This window comes from Phascolarctos cinereus, unplaced genomic scaffold (assembly GCF_003287225.1).
Source record: "Phascolarctos cinereus isolate Bilbo 61053 unplaced genomic scaffold, phaCin_HiC Scaffold_9;HRSCAF=440, whole genome shotgun sequence".
NCBI classification, from domain to species: domain Eukaryota; kingdom Metazoa; phylum Chordata; class Mammalia; order Diprotodontia; family Phascolarctidae; genus Phascolarctos; species Phascolarctos cinereus.
Window position 1 is genome coordinate 242,047,255 of NW_027556402.1, and position 25,683 is coordinate 242,072,937.

Consider the following 25,683-nt stretch of genomic DNA (forward strand, 5'->3'; position numbering starts at 1 on the left):
AGAGCTAGTACACAATCTGGAACAGAGAATGTAAAATGTTGATTCTGGAAGAACCTTGGAATACAGAATGTCAGAGATGGGAAGGACCTTAGACTGTAGAACATTAGAGCTAGAAGAGATCTTAGAACACAGAACATAGGATGTCAGAGCTGAAAAGAATCTCAGAAATTAGAAGTCAAAGGTGGGAAGGACTTTCGAACATAGAACAGAGACAATCAAAGCTGGTAAGGACCAGGTTCTACAGGTCTCTCACTGTCCCCTCCACATTAACTTCTACTGATTTAGAGCAAGACAGACCTTTAAAAACCATCCAGTCTAGTACCTCCTTTTTGCAGGAAAGAAAAATTGAGGCATAAGTAGTTTGTCCAAGCCCACACAGAATGTCCAAAAAACCAGAGGTAGGTGAACTCTACTGGGCCCTCTGATTCCAAGCCCAGTGCTCCTTTCCATGCCCGGGCAGCCTCTGCGTGGCATACTGCTTCTGCTGTCTCTCCTGGGGGCTACTAAGGAACAGGTGTGCAGTCCATGAGACATGCCTTCCTTCTCCATGACTCCAGCCACTAGGCCATTTGAGGTACAGTCAGACAGGATTTCATTTGTCTCATTGATAAAGTTTAGGAAATGTTTTCTGAACTCCATGCTAAAGAAGGAAAGGGGACTCTAATCGGCTCTAGATAAACACCCTTTATCTTCATTCTTTGGCAGGAGGATTTGAATTGAAGGTGCTCCTAGCTTTCTTCCTCCTCACAAGTTTTTAATGCCTCTGGTTGCCAAGCCTTCCATCAAGGATAGGAGTGTTGACAGAAACCAGCCCCCTAAGTAAACCTGTTGGTCCAGGAAGTCTGGCCAAGGGTGCAGGTATAATAGAACCATGGGAACCATGGCTAGAATGAGCCTCAGAAGCCAACTGGTCCAACCCCTTTATTTTACAGGTAAGGAAACTGAGGCTTCCCTCCCCTCCCCCCCAAAGAAGTGATGTATATAGTAGCGGCTTCATGGAGATGTGTTGACTTGACTTGTCCAAGGTTATTTAGCTAATGAGTAGCAAAGATCAGAATTCCAAAACATTCAAATGACAGCTCTGTGACTGGAAGGACCCCATCTCGGGGGAAGGAAAGAAACATTTATTAAGCATCTACCATGTGTCAGGCACTGTGCCAAGTGAGTAAACTGAAGGCTGGGGAAGTTAAGTGACTTTCTCAAAATAGCACAGGTATAGACGTCAAAGACTAGATTTGAATCCAGAGCCAGTGTTTTCTTTTGTATCATACTACCTTCCTATTCCTTTCCTCTCCCTACTCATGACACAAATCTATAGATATAGAGGCCCAGGGCCTGGGCTTTGAATCCAGCCTTGCCACTTGCTACCTGTGTGGCCCTCTTCTCTGGGCCAGTTTCCTCATATGTAAAAAGAGACTAAGTTTAGACTAAGTGGGCTCCGTGTCTTTCATCCTAGGATCCAATGACCTTTGGCAAGTCTCTCCATGGACTTTTGTTTGACCCCCCAAAGGCCATCTCTCCCAGTCAGTAGGTTCCCTCTCATTCTCGCTGTTCCAGAAAAGGTGAGATGGGTCCCTGTTGTCAAACAGGTGACTGTTCATCTGTGGGTTGGGCTAGATGAGGTCCATTCTTTTAGTACTGAGATTCTATGATCCATGCCCTGTGTGAAACTTCTCTGACCCTCATTTTCCTTCTCTTTAAAATGAGCAGATTGGACTAGATGATCCCTGAGGTCCTTTCTAGTGCTAAGGTTCTATGATCCATGCCCTCAGTGAAACTCCTCTGAGCCTCAGTTTCCCTCCTCTATAAAATGGGCTGATTAGACTAGATGGTTTCTGAGGTCCCCTCCTAGCTCTGCATTATGAGGCTATGCCTCTTAATTAGGCACCTATTTGGATTCCAGAGAATGCTTGTTGCAGGATTGCTAATTGGATCCAGAAAAAGGGTTTGGGCGAATACTTTTCACAGGAGAAAAAAACCCAACATTATTAAAATGCTGTATCCCTCACACCTCCCTTGTGGTCAGTCCAATGTCTTTCTCACTCATGCATTTATTTAATGACATCCTTTGCTCAGCTGCTCCCTTGTGATTCTGTGTTTATAGGGTTCTGTAGCCTGCACATGCCCAGCGTTGTACCTTTCTCTGGCCCCTGGGGTGAGCTGTAGATTAAGTTCTGTAGAGATCACAGTATTCCTTGACTCACAGCTATCAATCTGGCCTGACAATAGGCATTATTATTATATTATGTAGGTTCCTGAGCGTTAGAGTGAAAGGGCCCTTTGAGACCACCTCATCTAACAGCTCTCTATTGTGTCTTCTTAAGACAAAACCCAGCAGATCGTGTGTGTGTGTGTGTGTGTGTGTGTGTGTGTGTGTGTGCTACCTTAATTGCCACCCTCCGTTATTAGAATCTGACAATACTTGTGATTTGGCATTCAAGAAGGTAAGGAAGAAGCCCTGCTCCTGGTTTGCCTGGAATTCACGAATCATTGGAGAGCTCTTAGGCTCTGACCCTTTCATTTCATTGTGACCTTTTTATTCCTCAGTGTAGGGTGTTAGGTTTCCTTCACACCATTTTTTAAGGGAGGGAAAAACAACCAAAAACGGAGTCTGTTTGTTAACTCTTTAGACTGTGTGGTTACATTTAGCTTGTGGAAATACAGTTCCTGAATCCTTAGCAATCAGAAATGGATATTGTAGAGCTCAAAGGTTCTCACAATAGTCTAATCCGTATCTAAGATACAATGGAAGAACAGGCAAATGTAGAGATTCTAATGGACTGCTTTCTGGATCAAATATGGGTACAAATACAAGAACTCAGATCTCGAAAGGAAATAGACCCAGCCAAAAGATAATGGTGATAATAATGATGATGATAATAATAATAATAATAATAATAATAATAGGTACATAATGCTTCAAGGTTTACAAAGATAGATATATATATATATATATACATATATATATATACACACATACATACATACACACACACACACACACATACACATATGCATTTATATACCAATAAGGTACTTTAAGCTACTAGGCAACATATAAGATAAAATGCTGTACTTACAAACAGGAAGTTCAAATCTTGCCTCATATACTTACAAATTCCCAATCATTCTCAGAATCATTTAGCCCCACCTTATGTAATCAAGTGATGAGCAGAGATAGTTGTTCAGTTGTTTTTCAGTTGTCTCTGACTCTTCATGACCCCATTTGGGCTTTTCTTAGTAGAGATACTGGAATGGTTTGCCATTTCCTTCTCCAGCTCATTTTGACAGACGGGGCCCTGAGGCAAACAATGTTCAGTGATTTGATCAAGGTCACATAGCTAGTAAGTATCTGAGGCTAGATTTGAACTCAGGAAGATGAGTCTTCCTGACTTCTATGGCACCACCTAGCTGCCCCTGAGCAGAGATAGTACAGATTCTTAAGTTAATCAGATCACAGAAGACAAGGGTCACTGTTTGACTTTCAGCCATGATGTGCCCATCCTCTTCTCTCCCCTGCCCCAAGTCACAGATATTTTAGCTATCATCTTTTTCTCAAAAGCACTAGTCTAAAGTCTTGCTCAGGCCATAAAGCATAGGACAATAGGGATTAGAAGTGGAAGGGACCAGTTTTTGAGATATTTTTGTCTAATTATTTCATTTCACACAGGGGTAAACTGAGGCTCAGAGAATGAATTAATTGCTCAAAGTTGCATAGGAAGGAAGGTGCTGAGCAAGGTCTAACAGTCAGGTCTTATGTCAGATGGATGGAAGGGTAAATTGAATGAATGAATGAAAGTTTTTAAGTGCTTAGTATATGTCAGTGTGTTGGTTGGCAAAGAGGTAGTGAAAGTAGTAGCAAGAAAGGAGAGAGCAAAGTGAAGCACAGAAGGGGCTTTCTTGAAATGGGATTCTGCAAAAAGCAGTCAGTTATTTTAAAGACGAGGAAACTGAGGCTCAGACAGGTTAAGTGACTAGTCCAGGGCCAAACAGCTGGTGTTTGAGGCAGGATTCTTCTTGACTCTTAAGTCTGACTTTCTACCGGCCACACCACATTCTCTCAAAATTCAGTATGTCAAAAATGGGGTAAGAATGGACCCATATGAAGAACAGAAAGTAAGTCTAACCCCCCCCATTTCACAGAGGAGGAAACTGAGGCTCAGTATGGGTGATGTCACCAAGGTCACTCAGGCAGAAGGGGGTAGATCTGGCCCCATACCCTCTGACTCCACAGCCAACATCCTTTCCACCACATACACACTGTGGAGCTGGAGGGAGCCCTGAACACCTTTCCTCTTCCACTGTCCTGATCTCCAGCCTCCCGACATGTCTTCTTGGCCACTGGACTGTCCCAGATCCCATTGGAGAGAGATTTCTGTGAACACTGTGTCAGTCACAGTCCTCATTCCCAGGTTTTAATATGTGGTGAGTGGGTTCATTTGTAACCATGACTGCTTCAGAGAAGGAATGAGCAAGTGGGGAGATGGGGGAAGGGAGGAGGGAACCATCAGGGTATCCACCGGCAGCAGGCGTGCCAGGGAAAAACAGGACTCGTTTCAATAATGGCCACTCTATTTTAATGTCCTCGACTCAGCAGCAGCTGTGAGGGTCAGCTGTTCCCCAGCCCTGGGACAATTACCTTCTACCCAAATCCCTCTGCCAGGTCGTTCTTGGAGCAGAAGCAAGGGACTGCTCTTGATACCAGAAATAAAGATAACTGAACAAGGATCTGTTTCTCAAGTGGTCCAGATTCAGTTCTAGGTCTTTTCATCATCGTCATGGCATAGTTGTTAGGGTGCTGGGCAAGTCAGGAAGACTTGCATTTAACTATGACATTTAATCAGTCAGTCAATCATCAGTAAACATTTATTAAGCACCTAATATGTACCAGGCAGTATGCTAAGCACTGGGAGTACAAAGAAAGGCAAAAGACAATCCCTGCCGTCAAGGAGCTCCCAGTCTAATGGGGGAGATAACATGCAAACAACTATGTACAAACAGGATATATGATATTCATATATGATATGCTATAGGATATGTATCCTATATAGTATCAATGGGAAATAATTAACAGAAGAAAAGCACTAGAAATATGGGAGATGGGGAATGGCTTCCTATAAAAGATGAGCTTTTATCAGGAGCTCCAAGAAAGCCAGGAAGTAGAGATGAAGAGGGAGAGCCTTCCAAGCATGGGAACCAACAGCCAGAGAGCATGCCCATAGCTAGGAGATGAAGCCTCTTGTGCAGGAAACAGTCAGGAAGCCAGTATTAACATGTTGAAGAGCACTTGGGAGTAAGAAGACCAGAAAGCTGGCAAAGGAGCTGGGTTACAATGAAGGCTTTGAACACCAAACAGAGGATTGAAATCATTCAGTCACAAGCATTTATTAAGTACCTACTATGTTTTAGGACCTGGGGGTACAAGTACAGAGAATAAGACAATCCCTCTTCACAAAAAGCTTACATTTTACTGGGGGAGAGGCACAATTACATAAAAATAGCTATATTCAGAATATATACAAAATAGAATTCTCAGGTGAATTCTGGGGAGGATCAGGAAGTGGTGACCCTTGAATTGAGCCTGGAAGGAATCAAGGAGGTGGGAGTGAGGCGGAAGAAGTTTCCAGACAAGTCCAGTCAGTGCAGAGAGAGAGAAATCAATGGAAGTCTCTGTCAGTTTCCTAGGACTTACCTGCCAAGTCATCAGATGGGGTTATGGACCAGATCTGTGTGATTCTATAGGCAGAGAGAACTCCAAAAGGAGGAAATTCCCTCCACCAGTGCAATGTAGCAGCTTCTTTGCAACTAACAGTGTTGGAGAGTTGCTTAGGACACCGAGGTTAAGTGACTTGTCCAGGATCACGTAGCCAACATGCGTCAAAAGTTTTGAACATGAGTCTTCCTGGCTCTAAAGCCAGATCTCCGTAAACAATACTGCTGCTTGGCCTCTTATGTCATAGAAGAGTTGTAATGCATTGGTGGTGGCAGTTCCCTGCCCTGACAGAATTAATAGTTTTAGTCAATTAATAATAACTCACATTTCACATAGCTCTTTAGGGGTCATCAAGACCTTTCCCCTACGATGTCCCATAGGGTGGGTCATGAAAGCAAATTTATACCAATTTTACAGATGAACAAAGTGATGCCCAGAATGGCTCAATTACTTGCTCAGGGTCTCATAGCTACAAAGCTTTAGAGCTGATATTCAAACCCAGGTCCCCTGACTCTTAAGTCCGGTGGCTATTTCACTGTGTGCCAAGTTGGCTCTCCTGGGCTTGTTCAGCTTCTAAGGCACCCTCAGTTTCTTTGTAGGGACTAACCTTGAGAGAGAAGTCCATGCCCTACTCCCCATGCAATCCTCCTGGGGCAGGAGGAGCCTCTATTCCCCCCCGAAGTTTCTTAGCCAGCCTCTCCAAGTTTCTGTGAGAGAATGGATGAGGCACCAGGCAACTGCTGCCAGAAGGATTGACCATGCATTCTAATATGTGCGCACTACTTACAATAATAACAACTGCTAATAACAATAATAATAACTAGTATCTAACGTGTGTATGGCACTTTATGGTTAGCAAAGCATTTTCTTTTTTTAAGATTGAAATAATTTTTTTTTAATAAACCACTTACCATGAGTTTACCATATTTGCCAGCCAGCCTCAAATTACAGCTTAAGTGAAAAGTTCAATTTTACTGCAAAATTTTCTCTCATTTGCTTCTCACAACAGTCCTGGAATAGAGATGCTGTTATTCTCCCCGTTTTCTGAGGGAGGTTAAGTGACTTGCCTGAGGTCATACAGCTGTCCCCTTTCATGGCCTGCCTGCCCCCACTTTGGAGCCCCAAGGTCAGGTGGTCTGGGCCAGCTTGGTTTCCATGGGCAGAGAAGATGTCTCTTCTGGGGGAGGGAAGACAAGCAGCATCGTAGCTCTCTTCTCACCCCTCCATCCAGTTCAGGGGCTCTGCATTCTTCCTCCACTCATTTGCCTTGAAGGGCTTCCAAGGGCTGTGCCGGGGGACTCCGGTAATAGTTATGTCTTTTCTTATTTATCTTCTCTGACATGAGAGGGAGATACCTGTAGTAAATCCTTTTCTGGGACAGGGTTGTGGCCTTGGCTAATTCAGCCCAGGTGACAAGAATCAATTGCAGTTGCCCTCAAAACCTTTTGTCTCCAATATTTATTGCCGAGCAAATTTAAAATAGAAGCATGGCTGAGTCTGGGTTGAGCAGGGTGGGGGGAGGAAGGCAAGCAAGCTCTCCTTGTCTATTTTGTGGCTGATTTTGTTCGAGGCTTGGATCATAGGACTACAGATTTAGAACTGGAAGGGACCTTAGATGTCATCAGGCCCACCCCTCCCACTTCACAGATGAGGAAACTGAGGCCTAGAGAAGTGACTTACTCAAGGTCACATGCTAGTATCTGAGGAGGGATTTGAACCCATGTCTTTCTGACTCCCAAGTCCAGCACCCTATCCACTGTGCAACTTTGCCTCTCAAAATGTAGAGTGCTCAGCATTCCCAGGTGGTCTTTGATTTCAGTCCCAAACAGGGCCAACCCTCCTTAGTTTCCAAGATCAGAATGAGATTAGATAACTTTACCAGTCCTATGTCTTTACGTCTCAGATGCCAGGGATGTCCCCACCAGACAATGGAGGCGTAGAGAGCCCTCCAAAATGTTAGTTCACAACATTTATTAAGCACCTACTGTGTGCCAGTCACTGTGCTAAGTTTTAGGAATACAAAGAGAGGTAATAGCCAGTCCCTGCCCTCAGAGAGCTTATGGTCTAAAAGGCACTGCATTCCTGAACTTTGCCTAACTCTTTTCTCCAGCCTGGTGGTCTGCAAGGCTGACTGATCTTGGCAATCATCTAGTGAAGGGGCTCTAGTGTGACACAGAAGCAGGGGGCATAGAAGGGCAGTGCCCAGAGAGACACATTCCAGTCTTAGCTCCATCAATGGCTCTCTGAGTGACCTGAGACCAGCCACTTCCCCTCTCTGACCCTTGTCTGTAGCATGAGGATAATAATACATCACCTACCTCCAAATGGGACAAATGTAAGTTTGCATTTCCTCACCTGTAAAATAAGGAGGCTAGAAGGAGGGATCTTGAGGGGACCTTCCAAGCCCTCATCCATGCCTGATGGTCCTTGGGACAGGCAGGATTTATTTCAGTGGGAGATGAAGAGGAAGCAGTGTGGTGGTGGGGAAAGAGTCATCTAGAGTCAGAGGAACCGAGTTCAAAGCTCAGCTCTGCTTCTTACTCTCTGTGTGACTTTGGGCCAGCCATTTGATACATTCTCGGCCCTTCATTTTCTTATTTATAAAATGAAAAGGTTGGAGCAAATGACTTTCAAGGCCCCTCCTCATTACAGATCCTCTGAGGCCTGAGAGGTGACTACGTGCATCCCTAAGATATGATCTTCATGGAAGATGAGACCAGCAGGGATTAAAAAAAAAGCAAAAAAACAACAAAACAAAACAAAACAGATTTTCATTGCTATCTTGCTACATCACCTAGATTTCTCCCTATATCTCTCCCCCTGCCACCCTTAAGAACAGAAGGAAAAAGGGGAAAATAAGAATTAAACAGAACTAATACCTAAGAGGGTATAAGCGCTTGGAAGTCTTTTGTCCCTCCACTGTGCCTAGAATAGTGCTTCACTTACTGGATTTTTGAGTGACTACGTGAATGGATGAATTTTGAGGGTCTCCACAGCCACAGTAACTCAGGTAGATGTCAAGAACGCCCTTCTTCCTAACATACCGGATGTATCGGCCTACAGCTGTAGGTGCTCCCTCCCTATTATGAACAGCACCCCAGTCGGAGCTGCTGAGAAACAGCAGTATCTGGAGACGATAGATCTGATGACCTCAGACTGTGCTTTTCAGTTTTGAGATCCAGTGAATTGGAGTTGCTGATGGGTGCTTCGGAAATGCCAGATGGGGGTGGTTTTATCATCTCCTCTCTCCACGAAAGTAGGGCTGGAACTAGTCACTCCGGCCCCAGGGCCAAGTCCAGGGCAGGCAGCAAATCAGCTTCTTAAATCAAAACATCTGGTGCTTAGTGTGAATGAGAAACCCTCGGCCAGGGGTGGGGAACCTGCAGCCTCCAGGCCACATGTGGCCACCTGGGTCCTCAAGTGCGGCACTTTGACGGAATCCAAACTTCACCAAACAAATCCCTCTTAATAAAAGGATTTGTTCCGTAAAACTCCGACTCAGTCAAAAGGCCACACCTGAGGACCTAGAGGGCCACATGTGGCCTCGAAGCTGCAGGTTCCCCACCCCCACCTAAGGCCCTTGAGAAAGAGAACCCAGGGTGCTGCTAATGCTGCCAGGGTGAAGCATCTGGATGGGAGCAGATGGGGGAGGTGCTTGCCTATGAGATTCCTGTTTTAACTAATTATCTTTAACCTTTCTGCCCCATGGCAATGCTCTAAAACTGTAAGAAAACTGCACATTGGAGAGCAGATGTCAATTAGCATCAGTGAAGGGAAGTTCCTCCTTGGGAGTACCCTACAGTGTAGGTGATGTGTAGAGACTACACAGATGAAATCAAGGAGCTGGTTCCTGCCCCTGATCCCCTTTCCCTGAGATTATTGCTAATTAACTGCCAACCTTCCTCATTCCTACCTGCTGAAGGAGTATAAGTACTGTCAGCATCCTCTACATGTCAGTGCCCTGAAGCAAATCCCAGATGGCTCCACCCTAGTTCCTTCACTATAGAGCTCTCATATGCTTTTGGTTCATTGGGTGTACAAGGAAGAACACTGGATTTAGAATCAGAGAACCTATCTCTATAGGGTTCAGTTTCGTCATCTGCAAAATGAAGGTATTTAACTAGATGATCTCTGAGGTCCCTTCTAGCTGTAATCATAGGATCCTAGAATTGAAGATGGGTTAGCGATTTTCTTGCTTAACCCCTCCTCTCTTTTAAGAATCTCCACCAAGTGGGGATGTGACTTGCCCAAGGAAACAGAGCTAGTACTTCAAAGATCTGGGATTCAAACCCAGGTCCTGGAATTCTAGAACCTGTGCTTTTTGCCCTACTGTAGGCTTGGCACAGTGCCTGACCCATATTAGGCACTTAATAAATGCTGATTGATTGATTGATTGATTGGTGGACCAGACTGTCTTTCGGAGGCCATACCTTTCCTTAGACACATGGTTTCTTCACCCTGGTGCCTCTGTGGTTTTCTCCATGTGCCTTTCTCCCTGCTTCCCACTCCAGTACCTTGGCAGGTCTCCATGCTCAGCCTCCATCTGCCTCAATCTTGGCATTTACCATCGCTCTCCAGACCAGGGGGTGATTATACATTGAGATCTAGCCACTTCATCCTAAGCAGCCATTTCTTCATTACTAATGCACTCAGAGATCATTATGGAAACACTGATTGCAGTGGAGTCCCGCAGAGTGTTTGAGAAAGACAAAGCCTGTTTCAGTCTGCCCCACATGGTCTGTGTCCTGCCCTGGGCTGAGGAGTTTGCTGGAGAAGGCCTCTGGGTAGACCCAGAGCTGTGCCATCAGGATAACTCTAGATTGGGAGTGAGGGCGAGTCACAATGTCTCTGGGCCAGCATGTCCAGCTCTATAAAAAACCAGGGAGTTGAAATTGGGGATTTTCAAAGTAATTTCAAATTCTGACATCCTCTGTTCTAAAGTCCTTCCCTGCTTCAACATTCTCTATTCTAATTTCCTCCCAACTCTGACATCTTGTGTTCTCAGATCCCTCCTAGAACATTGTACACAGTAACAGTAACATTGTGCAATGACTAACTCTGATAGACTTAGCTCTTCTCCGAAATGCAGTGACCTAAGACAATTCCAAAAGACTCATGATGGAAAATGCTATCCACATCCAGAGAAAGAACTATGGAGTCTGAATGCAGACTGAAACATACTATTTTCCTCTCTTTTTCTTGGTTTTTCTTTCTTGTGGTTTTTCCCTTTGCTTCTGATTCTTCTTTCACAACATGACTAATGTGGAAATATGTTTAACATGATTGTACACATATAGCCTATATCAGATTACATGCCGTCTTGGGGAAGGGGAAGAGGAAGGAGGGGGAAATTTTTGGAGTTCAAAATCTTATAAAAATGAATGTTGAAAACTAAAAACTAAAACTAAAAATGAATAAAATAAAAATAAATATAAGTTCTAAGGTCCTTCCCAGCTCTGACATCCTATGTTCTAAGGTCCCTTCCTGCTCTGATAGTCTACGTTCTTATTTCTTCCCAGCTCTGACATCCTTTTAAAGTCTTTTCCTGCTTGGATTATCAGTGTTCTAAGGTGCCATAGTCATTTTCTGTTCTAAAGTCTTCCAGCTCTGACAGTCTGTGTTCTCAATTCCCCCTGGCTCTGACATTCCAAAGTCTCTTCCAGCTTGGACAGTCTGTGAATAGGTGAGACAGCATCATTGTTGTTCAGGTGTCATACCAGCATGCTGTCACAAGTGCATTGTGGGAGTGGGATGGAGAAGTGGAATCAAGAATATCATATCAAGGATTTGCAAGGTCATGCACCTCAAGGGGTTCATAGTGGAGAATGGGTAAGCAAGAAAGAGCTGAGGTGAACATGAGGATTCAAATCCAGGGGTCACACCCAGGTTCCTTGCCATGAGCGCAGTAGAGGTGAGTGTCCTTTTGGCCCTCAGGGGAGGGAGGTGTGCAGTGACCTGAAGATGATCCATATCCTGCTTAGGCTTCAGGCTTGAATCCAGACCAGCCACATCTCCAGTGGGGAATACTACTGAGCCCAAGTCTTGGGTTTATTCATCATTACTCAGTCTCTGGAAAAATTAGCTCTTACATTTCTGGACACCTCAGTGGGACTTGAATAAATGTCCAGGCTTAAGAATTACCCCTGCCTCCTCTGGGGAGGAATAAATCCTGAAAGACAGAGGAGCCCAGTAAGGAAATGACCCTTCTGGGAGGATACTGTGGGAATCCCACCAGCTGGGTCTCATGGAGTTAATGTTTCTTTTTTTTCTTTTTTTTCTTTTGTTGAGGGTAAATAGAGGATTCTACTATATCAGTCATGACGTAGTACAAAGAGCACTATCTTTAAAGTCACAAAATCTGGGTTCAAATTCTGGCTCTTCTATTTCCTATGACCTTGGACACTTGAATTCAATTCAAAGGGCATTTGTAAAGGTGATTCCTGGGCCTGTGCTAGACTCAGGGGATAGGAACTGGACCGTTGATTTTGTTGGCATAGAAACTGCCATCTTCATTGCAACCTCTATCTTGAGAACTGCCTAGAAAACTCAGAAGTTAAATGACTTGTCCAGTGTCACCCAGTCAGTAGGTGTCAGAAGTGAGACTGGGTCTAAGGTCATTCTGATTCTCTATCTGCTATGTCACTCAGAGACACAAATGAAAACAGTCCTTTCTGGGCCTCAATCGCTTCTTCTGTAAAATCAGTGGGTTAGCTTGCCTTTTGACCGAGAGATTTCACTGCTAGGCATGTACTCTCAATGAGGTTAAAGATAGAAATCAAGGGGAGACTTGTGTTTGGCCCCAAAGAGTTAGAACAGTGGGTAGAAATTGCAAAGAAGCAAATTTACGCTTTATGTCAGACAAAAATTCATATGTATACATATATATAGACACATACCTATGTGTATATACATATATGTATGTGTTTATATGTATGTGTGTATACACACATATACACATTATCTATATCCCTATATACATATATATGCGCTTATATACATCTATATGTGTGTATGTATGTATATGTTGTGTATGTATACATTTATGTGTGTATACACACATATACACATTGTCTGTATCCTAATATACATATACATATATGCTTATACACATGTATATGTGTAGCTTGGCTGTCCCTAAGCAGAGTGAGCTGCCTGCAGAAGTGCTACATGGCCTCCTTAAAGGTCTTTGGGCTCATGACCACTTGGATATGTTGGGAAGGGTATTCCTTTCAGGTATGTGGGGCACTGTAGGGGCCTTAAGGTCCCTTCCAACTCTCAGATTTCTGTGGTTCTGAGATTAGGCCTCAGCTAAACAAATTCTGCACGGGAATGCAATGGAATGTTACTCCCTCGTAAGACATGACAGGTAGGATGAGTCCAGAGAATTGTGGGAAGACTCATATGGACGGAGGCACACTGGAGTAGAAGCTGGAGAGTATTGCATACAACGACCACCACCCCGCAAGAAGAAAGAGCAGCAGCAGCAGCAGTAACAACAAACAGCAGGGCAGGCCTGAAGACTGGACGCTTGTAATGGTCAATCTGGGAAGAAGGAATGCCGCTCCCTCCATCCCGCGCAGAGGAGGCCAAGTGAGGAGAGGCGTATACCCACTCAGGCCCTCTGGAGGGATAGGGTGGTTTAGCTGAGCTGCTGGGTTTTTTTTTTCTTTTTTGCTATTTGGTACAAGAGGTGTCAGTGTGGTAGAGTGGGAAAATGATGGTTTTGTAAGTCTAGGGGGGATCTAGGTTCAAGTGCTGCCCCTGGAACCCACTGCCTTTGTGAGCTTGGGCAAGTTACTCTCAGCCCCCTTGTTTTCTCATCCTTAATGTGAGAAGATTGGACTGAGCACCTTTCCAGCCCACGGTCTAAGGTGCTAGGACCTTGCTCTTTCTTGGTAGGGGAAAGGGTGAGTGGGAGGAGCTACAGGTGCAGAACGTTGCATATACTGTCAGATACAGTTGAGGTATTGGTTGATTTTGCAGAACTGCTTTTAAACATCTTCATTCCAAGGGCTGACTTTCTGCATTAGAAAGGAAGGGGGGATATATTTTTAAAATGAAGGCAATATTAAAAGAAAGCATAGCAAGCTACAAAATTAAAAATACATAAGATAAAATGAAGGGTGTGGCCTCGATTATCTCTAAAGTTCCTTTTAGCTTTAATCTGTGATCTTTCTCCCTGTCACCTCAAGTAAAATATTTAAGATAGAAACAAAATCCTGGATGCTCTCACTGCCCTGAGTCCCATTACAAAGCAGCCTTCTCATGTGCTCACTCTTCCTTCCAGAGGACAGGCCTGTGTACCTCAGGGAGGCTTCTTAACCTCTTGCCCCATCAGCCCTAGACCTCCTCCCACCTATGGGGCCAACAGAGCTCAATGGGCAGAAAGCTAGTCCAAAGGCATTATGGCGTAGTCCAGAGCCTTCTGCCAAAAAGCCAAGTGTCCTTCCTACCTCCCCCCTCTTCCACCCACCATCCCTTTCCAGACCCCGGCTAATATCCATAAAGCTATTAAATATTTAAATCCATGGTCTGTGGTGGGCAACGTTGCCACGGCAACAGCCCAACATATTTTAGGTTGGATTATTGCACCTTTCATTCCGTCTCATGGAGCAGCAGCTTAGAGGCTCCGGCAGTTGTTCTAGGTCAAGAGGGGGATGAATCACGAGCATGTGAGGGTAAAAAGCAGAAGCTACCTCTGTTCAACTAATTTTTCCTAAGGATAAGAAAATCAGAGAATGCTAGAGCTAGGAGGGATCTTAGAACACAGAGCAAAGGTCAGATTTCGAAAAGTCAGATTTAAAGCATGGGTTATAGAATGTTAGAACTGTAACAGCTCTTAGAACATAGGAGGTCCAAACTACAAAGGGACTTAGAATGTAGAATATAGGTGAGAGCTAGAAAAGGCCTTACAGCATAGATAGGAGGGTGCTGGAGCCAGCTGTAACCACCTTTGTGAGAGCTGATTGTTAAATTTTCAGTGTGAACATTTCTACCTCGAGTATTGGCAAACACTAAAAATCAGGGCTGAATTCATTGTTTTGTCAAATGTCTAAAAGCAGACGTGAGAAAGTGATAGAGAAAATGTTAATGACAGATTATGTTAACAGAGCCAGTTGTCAGACATTTACCAGCATGCTCCTGACTATAGGTCGCTGCTGGAAGGACTTCAGAATGAGAAACACAGAAGGTCAGCGCTAGAGAGGTCCTTAAAGCAGAGACCATTGAATGTTAGAACACAGAAGGTCAGTGCTAGAGACTGAAAATAGCAACTCTGGAAGGTCAGAAGAAATTCTACAATCTAGAAGGTCAGAGCCAGTCTAACTTCCTCCTTTACAGGGGGAAATCATTTCCCTTAGGTCACATAGCAAGTTAATGGCATAGCCAAATTTCCCCAAATTACATTATTGTTTCCAGCCTGAGTCCAAACAGGAACACTCAACTAGTTTTCATTGGCTTCACAAAAATACAATGTCAAATGAGGTATTACAGAGGGTAGCTAGGTGGAACAAGTAGAGTACTGAACTTGGAGTGAGAACGACTTGGGTTCAAATTCCACCACTGCCACTTACCACCTGGGTGCCCCAGAGCAACTCAATTAAGCTCTTTTGATTAATAAATACATGTTGCTGACTTTTTTTTCCTCATCTGTAAAATGGTAATAAAAATAGCATCAACCGCATAAGGGTTATTGTGAGGATCAAATAAGTTAATGTCTGTAAAGAGCTTAGCAATATTATCATGAAAGGAGGTGATCTAAGAGAGCCTCATGCAGGCTGCGTCTGTCCCTGTTTCAGACAAATATAGAGAGAAGGAACGATTCTTATCCACAGAATCTTAGGGTATTTGAGTGGAAAGGAGCCGAGGGGGTCATCTAGTCCACCCCATCCCCGAACATCAATCTACATTCTCCCTCTACAACATCCCCAACATTGGTCACTCTCCCTTTACTTAAAGATCTCAGATGATGGGGAGCTCACTTCCTGATGAGGCAGTCTGTTTTACTTTTTAGGTTGCTCTACTTATGAGGATTTTAAAAATTTATCTGTCTATTACAAGTAAGCTCCTTGAGGTCAGGAAGAAGCTCTGACTTTTTGCTTATGTCCCCAGGGCTTGGCATATGGCAGGCACTTAAATATTTTTATTTTCATTCATTCATTCATTTATTCATTTTTTCGTCATGCCGGGGTCCTTAATGTGCCACCACCTGGGTGCCAAATATTAATCATCAAGGACCTCCTGGTGCATTCTCAGACACTGTAAGGAATGCAAGAGAGAGAATCATGGCAGTGAAGAGCTGGAAGGACCTTAGAACATAAAATGTCTGATCATAGAACTTTGAATTTGGAGAGGAGCTTAGAACACAGAATGTTAGAACTGGGACAAATCTTAGAACATACAACAGAGAATATTAGAACTGGAAGAGTCCGTGGAACATCAAAAGTCAGAGCTATGAGACACCTCATACATTCTCTGGCCCAAACCTCTTATGGGCAGTCTCACAGAAGCTAAGACTCTAGGCTTGTCTTCTGACTCAGAGTTGGTCTAATACCTTTTCTTTTATGTCCCATTGCCTCTTTATAATGAACAGGTAGAAGTCACAAAGAAGCAAATCTGAGCTCAGTGTCAGAGATAACTTATTAATTAGAGCTGTCCAGAATGGATTCAGTGTCTCTGTGAGATAGTGAGCTCCCTGTTACTGAAGGTCTTCAAGTAGAGGCTCTGTGGTCATTTGTCTGGGACCACAACTGCGGAGAGGGGAATTTATTAGAGTCAGCCTAGGTGATCTCTGAGTTCTTTCCTAGCTTTTAAGATTCTGTCAGCCTGCCCACATGTAACTGGGCCACTCCTAAGATACCTCCCAGCCTGATCTTTTATGTAGCAAGGTCCCTCTGACTTCTGACTTTCTGTGTCCTAAGGTCCCTCCCAGCTCTGACATTCTATGTTCTAGGTCCCTTCCAGCTCTGGAACTCTGTATTCTAAGGTCATCTTGCATGTTCTGTGTTTCAAGGTCCCTATCATCTCCATGGTTCTACTCAATTCAATTCATTCTAATCCAAGTATTTATTGTGCCCTGCCCTGTGCTAGGCCCTGGGTCTACAGAATACATTTGATGATGCATACACAGATTGAAAGCCATCGTGCCTTTGAAGCCCCTGGGCCAGGAAGGTTGCCAGAATGTATGAAAGCTGACTCTTCCCCAGCCCAGGTAGGCGTCCACTCCATGAGACATAGCCAGCCATGGGAAACTTCAGGCGGACAGCTGGTCCTCCTGTGGCATTACCATTTCAATAAGGCCAGGAGGGAATGAAGATGTAATTTGGGATCTTATTACACACACTAGTGAAGCCCCTTCAGCTCAGCTCTGCCATGCCCCCCCCTCTGGATGCTGACTCCTCGGGAGCATAATTGGGGTTTTTCTACCACAGCCATGTGTCCATGTCACCGTGTCTGCACAGCTGGATTTGGGGTTGTGGGGGGGAATTGTCTGTTTACGTGCCTGCCTTTCATAAGATAATACACGGGCTTCTCAACTGGCAAGGCTCCCTGCCTGGGGGTAACACCATCACTCTTCTGCCCATGTCCTACTCTTTACCCACTAGTCGGATAGCATGGGATGCTTGAGTGGCCCAGCTGCAGCTCTCTCCTCAGGCCTTATTTCTCCAGGAGATTTTTTTTTTCTCTGCTTGCTTCTTCAACCTCCCCAGGCTTGACTAAAAGCTGACTGCCTTTCAGTGTAGCCCCTCACCCCAAATATATCCTTCCCCCATCCCCAGCTCCACCTGCCTGTTTTTCTTTGGCTCTCTGCAAAAAGGCTCCTGCAGGGGACCTGGGAGGGGGAAAAAAAATAAAAGGAGGTGATTTATGAGCTTAGCTGCGTCATCTTAATCAAAGGACCCCTCCTGCAGCTCCCCTCCCCAGCTCCCTACAGATGAGGCTGGGGAAGAAAGGAGGAGGAGAGATAAATAAAAATGTCAAAGGCTCCTTCTGGGAACTCCCTGTGTGACCCGAGCATGGCCTTGCGCCTCTGGGGCCTTGGATGGCCTGAGCATTGATGGAGCCCACAGGGCCTTAGGGAGGTGGAGTTCAAACCCCTCGCTTCACAGATGGAGCAACTGATGGCCCAAGAATTTCAGTAACTTGAAAAAGGAGCACAGCTAGGCCAAACAGAGCCTGGATTTGAATCTGTGGCACCTGGACTGGAAGATCTCTGATTTCCTCTCTGCTCTGACATTCTGTGGTCTCAGATCCCTTCCAACTCAGATATTCCGTATCCTAAATTCCTTCCAGCTCTGATATTGTGTTCTAAATTCCCTTCCAACTCAAATATTCCTTGCTCTAAATTCCCTTCCAACTCAGATATTCTGTCCTCTAAATTACCTTCTAGCTCTGATATTCTGTGTTCTAAATTCCCTTCCAACTCAGATATTCTATGTTCTAAGGTTCCTCCCAGATCTGACATTCTATGTTCTAAGGTCCTTCCCAGGTCTGACCTTCTACGTTCTACGATCCTTTCTGGCTCTGACATTCTTTAGGTTTGACTGTAGATGGTGGGACGTCTGATATGAGTAGCAAAAGCTTGTTACTCATGTCCCCTAGGCTAGGAGAGCTCCCTGTTTTCCCACGGTCTGAGCCTTAATGCCGGTATTAGATCAGCCATCGCTTCCAACATCCGTTCAGCCTCCTCTGGAGGTGATAATCAAAATTGTTGACTTACCAGCATCGCAATCAGGCAGGGTCTCCTGACGTTTAAGTAGCAGGTCAGAAATGACCTTCTCTTCAGATTTCATGTAATGATCATAATAGTACTAATGTGACTTTATTGGAAAAGGGAACTTAGAGGTGAGGAATTTCCTCTACAAACCAAGTTGATATTTCTTCACAATTTACAGTCTTAGAGAGCTGCCTAGAGCAGTGAAAGGTTAAGTGACTTACCCAGGATCACACTGCTATTATGTGTCAGAGACACATTTAGGGTTAGGCTTGGGTCTTCATGGTTCTGAGTCCAGCTTTCCGTCTGTCACCCCGCCACTGCTTCTTAACAAAAGTAATGATAATAACAATAGTATAACAACTAATGTCAGATACTGTACTAAGTGCCAGGGACAAAAAGAAATGCAAAAAAAAAAAATCAGTCCTCTCTCTCAAGGGGTTCGCAGTCTAATGAGGGAGACGACATGCAAGCCACATAGATATGTATACATATATTCATATACACAGAAAGACATAGAGATGTTAGAGATATAGGAAAAACTGGAGATAAGCACAGAGGGAAGGCATGGACATTGTGGAGGGTCAGAAAAGCCTTCTTGGAGAAGGTGAGACTTTAGCTGAGACCTGAAGGCAGCTAAGGGATGGAGAGGAGGAAGGAAAATGTTCTAGGTGTGGGAGACAGCCAGTGAAAATGTTTGGAGCTGGAAGATGGCTTGTCCTATGCAGGGAACAGCAAGGAGGGTCTACAGACTATGGGAGGGGGGAAGTACGTCAAGAAGACTGGAAAGGTAGAAAGGGGCCACACTGTGAAAGGCTTTAAAATGCAAATGGAGGATTTGATATTTGATCCTGGAGGTAACAGGGAACCCCTGAAGTTCATTGAATAAGGGCGTTAGATGGTTAGACCTATGCAAAAGGATAATCAGTTTGACAGCTAAGTGGAGAATGAACTGCCATGGGGAGAGACCTGAGGCAGGCAGACCCACCAGCGGCCATTGCAGTATTCTAGGCATGAAGTGATGAGGGCCTGTACCAAAAGTGGTAGCAGTGTCAGAGGACTGAAGGGGAAATCAATGAAAAATGTGGCATTAGGATCAATGGGGTTTGGCAACTGATTGGATATGGAGGATGAGAGAGTGAAGAGTCTAGCATGACACCTAGCTTGTAAGGCTGAGTGACTGGGAGGATGATGGGACCCTTGGCAGTAGGAGAGAAGTTACAGACACGAGAGAGCCCGAGAGGAAAGATAATGAGTTCAGTTTTAGACGTGTTGAATTTGAGATGTTTATGGAACATCTGGCTGGAGATGTCCAACAGATAGTTGGATATGCAAGACTGGAGGTCACTGGAGAGATTAGGGCTGGATAAGCAGATTTGAGATTCATCAGTAGAGAGATGATAATTGAATCCATGGGAGCCGATGAGATCGCCAAGTGAGGCAGTATAGAGGGGGAGGAGAAGAGGACCCAGGACAGAGCCTTGGGGGACGTTATCTCATCTGGCCTGACAGCAACCCAGTGAAGTGGGTACTACAGTGACATTATAGACATTTGGCAATTCCAGTAGATTGGAACCTGAGCCAGAGTCTCCCTTCCTTCAAACCTAGTACACTGTCCATTTGTGTTGTTGAGTTGTTTCAGTCGCGTCCAACTCTTCATGACCCTATTTGGGGTTTTCTTGGCACAGATACTGGAGGGGTTTGCCATTTCCTTCTTCAGCTCATTTTACAGATAAGAAAACTGAGGCAAACAGGGTGAAGTAACTTGTCCAGGGTCACATAACTAGCAAATGTCTGAGGCCAGATTTGAAATCATGAAGGTGGGCCCTGCTGGTTCCAAGCCCAATGCTTCTGTACATCTATAATGACCTTACTGTGTGCTAATATTCATCAGTCCTTGTCCTGTCCCTCTGCTTGACTGTGGACAGCTTAGGTGGCACAGTATGGACAGCACTGGACTTGGAGTCAGGAAGACCTAAGTTCAAGTCTGGCTTCAGACGCTCCTTAGCTCTATGACCCTTTGCCTCAGTTTCCTCATTTGTAAAATGGAGATAATAACCGGGGTTTTTGTGAGGATCTAATGAGATAATATATGTAAAGCACTTTATTATTATTATTGTTATATAAAGAAACCATATCATATCTGAACTTTTTATCTCCCTTAGTGTCTGGCACAGTGCTCTTCACAGAGGACTGTATCAAGAAATGTTTGTTGAATGAATGAGACCTGGGGTTTGTTTGGAACAAGTCTGAGAGGGAATATGGTGGACAAACTCAGTCTCTCCCAAGTCTGCCCAGAGTTCCTGCCTTTTATCTTCCCTTATAGTCACTGCCTGCCTCTCCCTTTGGCCTCTTGGCTTGGGATTGACTATGTGAAGTTTCTATGCCCCTTCCTTCTGTGCTGTGTCTCATGGAGGCTGTGACTTGGGGAAATAGCATAAGAAGTCATGTCTTCCATGCTGTGGAAAGCACTAGATGGTGCTGCCATCCCTTATGTGATGAACAAAGAGAATCCAGGCATCTGGACCTGGAAGAGGATGTTAGTGTGAGAGCAGAGTTAAAAAAACAAGAGGTCAATTCAGAAGATGAGTGGAAAGAGCAAGAGGACAGACTTCTGGAGGGCACAAGCTGTGCTCAGACCAGGAAATGAAGGAAGAATAAAAACTTCTCAGGGAGCCTAGAGAAAGACTCCTGGACTGGACTTCCAGGGAAACCTTCAACAATCATCGGGGCCAATGCATTTAAATAGTCCTTTAGTGGTTAGCATTCACATCCTTGTTTCATTTGATCCTAACAATACCTGAGGTCAGTTATGCATAGATCGATATTACTCCCACAGAGAAGGGATACAAATACAGTGTTCCTTCCACTATACTATAGCTGTTTATAAAGCAGCACAATAGTAACAATATATGAATGCATGAAGTGTCTCTGGTTTCATAGCCCAGTGGACTCCCCATAGAGAAAGTCCCTGCGGAGTCCTAGATAGAATAAATAACAGGGATCATACAACCAGTCTATGGTTTAGTAGATAAGTCAGAGGGAGTTTACCTGAGGCAAAAAGGTTTGGTTTTGGTTTGATTGTCAGATCATTTCAGTCCTGTCTGACTCTTCATTTTGGGGTGTTTTCTTGCAAGAACACTGGAGTGGTTTGCCATTTCCTTCTCCAGGTCATTTTACAGATGAGGAAAGTGAGGCAAATACGGTTAAGTGACTTGCCCAGGGTCACCCAGCTAGTGTGGATCTAGGCCTGATTTGAACTCAGGAAGATGAGTCTTCCTGACTCCAATCCCAGCACTCTATCCACTGTGCCATCTAGCTGCCATGCAGAGGTTTGCTAAAAGCTAAAGATATGAGTCCCGCTCTCATTGTACCAACAGACAAGAAACGGATGCCTGAGACCCTCTTGGTCCCTGATCTGGGATTCGGGCTTTACCTGTCCTCCTCAGGTAGCTTCTCAGACTCGCTTTGGATCCTTGCATTTCTGAAACCCAAGAGCCCTGCCATCTGCAATCCTCCCTCTTCTTCCTCTCGTCTATTTGGTGTAGTCATGTCCCAGTAGGTTACATTTTTGCAGTGATGCCCCAAGTCTTCACAAGATGCTGTGATTCATTCAGCCCCTGGCCTATGATATCAGCTCCTAGCCTAGAATGATGGGCCCCTGGACCGCTGGAACCATTCCAGTTGCTCACAGCTTTTTATTAGTGCTAAGGGAGGTTTTCATAAACAGTGTAATGACCCTTTATTGACTTCCTGTTGTAACTGAATATTTTCTTTCCTAGGTCAAGGTTGGCCAGCAATACAAATAGACAAGGATTCCTTGGACCTTTTAGAATCAGCTGTCTCATTGAAGTCCCAAGAGCTCTAAAGGTTGGTCCCCAAATGTTTTACCTTATTTTACATACTTTTTCCTTCCCTCAACATGGCAGCATTGTCTAGTGGGAAGAACATTGACCTAAGAGTCTAGCATACTGGGTTCTGTTCCCAATTCTGATGGTCCCTGCTGTGTTCTGTATTCTAAAATTCATTCTAGCCCTGCCATTCTATATTCTAGAGCCCCACTCAACTCTAACGGTCTACATAGTACGTTTTGAAGTCTGTCCTAGCCTTGATATTCCATGTCCTATATTCTGAAGTCTGTTCCAGTCCTAACATCTTATGTTCTAAAGAGGTCTCCATCTCTGACAGTCTATGTCCTAAGGCCCCACCCAGATCCAACAGTATATATTTTGTATTCTGAAATCTGTCCTGCCTATGAAATTTTACGTTCTATTTTCTGAAGTCTGTCCTTACCTTGACATGCTATGTTCTGTGTTCTAAGAGGCTCCCCAGCCCTGAAAATTCCATATTCTAGAGTCTGTCCCAACCTAGACATTCTACATTCTAAGGGATTCCCCAGCTCTGACAAGCAATATTCTAAAGTTCTCCCCAATTCCAACAGTCTAAATGTTTATGTCCTAAAGCTTGGTCCCTACTCTGACGTTCTGTGTTCTGTGGTCTAAGGCTTGTTTCTGATGGGCTATGTTCTAGCTCCCCTTTCCAGCTCAGTCTGCTCTGTCATGGTCTGATATCCTATGTTTTACACACTAAGATCCTTTTCAGTTCTAACATTCTATGTTCTAAGGCCCCTTACAGCTCTGACATTGTGTCTTCTGTGTTCTCACACCCCTTCCAGTTTGGATATTCTGTTTCAAGGTCCCTTCCAACTCTGACATTATGTGTTACAAAGTTCCCTTATAGCCCTACATCCTAAATTCTGAAGACCCTTCTCCTCTGACATTCCATGATGCCTTTCTAGCTCTGGCATTCTATACTCTAAACTTTTTTTTAGGTTTTTAGGTAAAGCAGTTGGGGAGGAAAATATTCAGAATGTATGTGAGTTCAAAACCGTCATTCAGTCACGTCTGACTCTTTGTGATCCCTTTTGGGGTTTTCTTGGCAAAGATACTAGAGTGGTTTGCCATTTCCTTCTCCAGCTCATTTTATAGATGAAGAAACTAAGGCAAACAAGGTTGAGTGACTTGCCCATAGCTAGTGTCTGAGGCCAGACTTGAATTCAGGTCTTTCTGACTCCAGGCCCCACCTTCTATCCACTGTACCATTTAACTACCTAGAGTAAAAATAAGAGGCATCAAATGAAAACACAAATGAGTAATAAAGTTCCCTGCCCACTTTGACATCCTATAATTCTGTCACAGATTTCCATAATCCTTTTAAACACTTCCCACCCTCTCCCTACCCTCCCCCTCCCCCCCATAATAGAGCCTAAGCTTTGGAGAGTTAGGCCATGGCTGACCTGTTCTATGAAGTCAAAATACAGGGGAGAAGGGGCAGTTAGGTGGTGCAGTGGCTAGAGCTCTGGCCTTGGAGTCAGGAGGATCTGAGTTCAAATACAGCCTCAGACACATGACACTTAACTGGCTGCGTGACCCTGGGCAAATCACTTAACCCTGACTGCCTCACCAAAAAAAAAAGCAAAAAAAAAAAAAAAGAATGAAACCACAATGAATAATGGGAAAAAAAATACAGCAGAGGAAACTTAGGAATGACTTGTTTTCCTGGCCCAGAAGATGGTGCCCCTCCTCTTTAATGAGCTAGCCCTTCCCCTCTCCTAAGACCCTTTTATCCAAGACCTTCAAACTATTTACTCTAAGGTTTCCTTACAATCTCCTCCCAGCATATCCTTTAAAAGATCAAGAGGTGAGGATAACCAGCAGACCCATTTTCAGGATGAAGAAACCAAGACCCTGAAAGGCAAAGCTCCTTTAAGAGAGAGAGAGGGAAGAACTCAGGCATCCTTACTGCCACACTACCCCTTGGGCCAGGTCATCCACCCATCCACCCCACCTTCCTTGATATATAAAAAGCTCCTACATGAGATCTTTTATTGCCCCTGACAGTGGGCCCAGGCACTAAAAAGGAAGTGGCCCCTCTAATAAATGCAATACATAATAAATATGTGCAAAGGACTTGTACAGCTCTCTGTTTATTATGCCTTTCTATTGTTAAATGTTTGGAAGTGGGAGAAACAATTCCATGCATTGTATGTGGAGTGGCTTGACTGGCACCAAGCAAGCAATGAAGGCACCCCACCCAGTCAGAAAGTTCTCACATGTTCCTTTGCTCAGCCAAGCCTGCTGGGGGACAGCTCCTCCACCACATGTATGGGAAGTCTGGACCTCAGGGAGAATCCTCCACTGTTCAACATTTGGAGAATGTTTAATTCACTTAAAATCAGTAAGCCTTTATTTAAGCACCCCCTTACTCTGTGCCCAGCACTGAGACTACAAAATAAGACAGCCCTTGGTCTCATGGGGCTTCCATTCTACTCAAGGACCTGAGTATGGCAGTAAGGAAATAGTATATAAAAGGTAATTTTGAGAGGAAGGCACCAGCTGCTAGGGGCCCAGAAAAGGAGGAGTGGGCACTGGAGCTGAGATCTGAAGGGAAGTTACTTGTGCCAAGATGCAGAGGTGAGGAGGCTGAGCATGGAGAGGGTGGGTGGAATGTTCTAGGTGAGGAAACAGCAAATAGAGCCATTTGGCTAGAGTACAGAATGCATGAGGCAGGGGTGGGGGGGCATGGGGATGTGGAAGAGAAGGTGGAGCAAGGTTGTAAAGGGCTTTAAACACCCGACAGAGATGTTTGTGTTTGATCATAGAGGCAAGAGGGAGTTATTGAGAGCTCCTTGAGCTAGGCTTGGAGTAGCGGTTTGGCAGCTACATGAGGAGCACAGGATTTCAGAACTAGAAGAGGCTTTAGAATGTCAGAGCCAGACGCATTACAGATCATCTTGTCCACCCCCTCCTTTTATAGATGAGGAAACTGAGCCTTGCCCAAGCTAGGCTTCATACCCAGGTCCACTGCCTCCAAATTCAGTGTTATTTCCCAGATACCATTTTCCAGGATGAGAAGCTCTAAAATGCTAACAGTTTGATTCTGGCACTGAAGGAAAAGGATTCGTGGGAGATAGGGCTTCATGCTATCCTAAGTGAACAGAGGTATGCCCAACCCTGCCACGCATGACTTTAAATGCCAACTCTGGTGACTTTAGGCAAAAATTCCTAAAACTCAAACCCATCCTTGATCCATTCTGCCTGGGTCGAGAATGCTTTCTGAGGGCAAGGAGACTGGCTCAAGGACCTTAGGATGCCCCTCCCCATTTTAAGTCTCTGGGCCTCCTTCAGGCTCTGCTTTTCTTGTATATCTGAGCCCCTCTACTTCCTTCCCTCCTCTCCCCACTGGACTCATATTCTTT

General features: G+C 44.6%; 1 protein-coding gene across 2 annotated transcripts in view; it reads left to right on the plus strand.

The window, feature by feature from the left end:
- TSPAN18 (tetraspanin 18) overlaps window positions 1-25,683 on the plus strand; it is a 228,637-nt gene that overhangs the window by 173,409 nt on the left and 29,545 nt on the right. For both annotated transcript variants that reach the window (XM_021009835.2, XM_021009836.2), the window contains one exon: window positions 22,208-22,295. The gene's annotated coding sequence lies outside the window, so the exon portion shown is untranslated. The remainder of the gene's footprint in view (window positions 1-22,207; window positions 22,296-25,683) is intronic.